Genomic DNA, 1936 nt, shown 5'->3' with positions numbered 1-1936 from the left:
AGCAGACTCCACACTTGGCTCAAAGCCATAGATCAAAGCACTCGATAACTCGCAATGCCCATACTTTATTACATCCATAATACCGCAGTGAGATTCAACTAAATCCTTCATAAACTCATGTAGCACAAACCACATAATGCCTTACATCATCTGCTAAGCTTGCATTTGTTCTATTGACGACCAGGTCAACTATTACAATTGATCCGAAGTCAAATCGCACAAACATAACCCACTAGCAGAAAAGAAAAGGTCCACATAACATCACAAGGATCATACATCCGTAGATTGCCACGCAGGTGATAACCCACCTACTTAGCCTCAAATGGACATATCTCTATACCCTTTCACAATCACAACTACTACGCAATCACGTAATCTTCCTAAGTCTGAACGCATCAATAATACATGAGAATATAGTTGAACAACATGAAAGATCCCCCATACACTCATAACTCGAGACAATACGTCACATCCAATACAAAATCAAGCCCCAATAGTCCTTTTCACATCCCAAGCAAACTCTTCCCGTCAAATTCAAACCATATGAACACATCCGCAGTATATCCTAAATGCCCTGTAGCCTCTCGAAGATAGGTATATACGTCATCATGCCGATCCGCAAGTCTCTACCAGACACTTGCTCATGACTTGAAGAACCTAGGAACCTAGAGCTCTGATACCAACTGGTCATGACCCAAAATATAACTAGTTGTGATGGCACCTAACTCAATCCGCCAGGTAAGCCAATTAATTACTATCCAATTTGATAAATTTATTGAGACAGATGGATGGTAAAATAACTGAACCTTAATATATTTCCCAAATACTGGTAGTAAAAATCATGAGCTTCTAAGATTTTGAATTTACAAAGATGGTACGAAATAAATTACATTATCTGTTTGATATATACATGAACATATTAAAATCTTAAAGCTACAAAGATCAAGAGGCAGCTATGACCGGAACGCAGGTACATCTTTAAATCCAACTCCCCCGTACATAGCAACATCAGCATCCAACATCTACACGCAAGTAACAAACCTAATCTTAGGTTGAAAGTAGAGACGAGCGAGAACAAAGGTCGGAGTACAACACGAATAGCCAACAAAAGTTCATAAAACTATTATAGAAGTGCTAAAAGGAGTAGTTCAGAGATAAAATGTTAGCTCTTTCACAGTCCGAAAAAACAGGCATGCTTTTCAAGTATATTAGTGAGAACTCACAAGGTTTTATCGAAATCACCAAAAATATGAGTAAGTTTGTAGAAATATGATTTTTCCCAAAGCTTTCAACAGGTAAAATGTTTTATTTTCAAATGGCATGAAGAAAATGCAACTCTATGCTTACATGCCAATGTGTATGTGGAGTCCTGAATGACGCAATACCAGACAACATAAGGAAAACTGCATCTCAATGCATGTATGTCAAGTGTGCATGTCGAATGTAATGCAACTCAGTGATAAAACCATACGAATACTCTCTGAGTATCAATTAACTCAGTCCTCCTAATCACTCACTCCTCATAGTCACTCTGTCCTCATAGTCACTTAGTCCTGTGACGACCCGGCCGGTCGTCTTAAGAATTAATGCCCCGATCCCCTATTAACTACTTTCCCTGAGTTTATTTCTGCAATTTGAGTTGCCGGGATGTTCGGTTTTGAGTTTCGGAAAGTTTTGGGACACTTAGTCCCAAAATGAGAGCTTAAGTGTTGGAAAGTTGACCGTAGTCGGAACAGTGTGAAGACGGCCTCGAAATGGAAATCCGATGGTTCCGTTAGCTCCGTTGGGTGATTTCGAACATAGGGGCGTGATCGGATTGTGTTTTGGAGGTGTCGCTAATTTAGGCTTGAAATGTCAAAAGTCGAATTTTTGAAGTTTTTGATCCGATAGTGAGATTTTGATCTAAGGGTCAGAATGGAATTCCGAAAGTTGGAGT

Source organism: Nicotiana attenuata, unplaced genomic scaffold (genome assembly GCF_001879085.1).
Source record: "Nicotiana attenuata strain UT unplaced genomic scaffold, NIATTr2, whole genome shotgun sequence".
In the NCBI taxonomy this organism is placed as follows: domain Eukaryota; kingdom Viridiplantae; phylum Streptophyta; class Magnoliopsida; order Solanales; family Solanaceae; genus Nicotiana; species Nicotiana attenuata.
Note: the sequence above shows the minus strand (reverse complement) of the source record.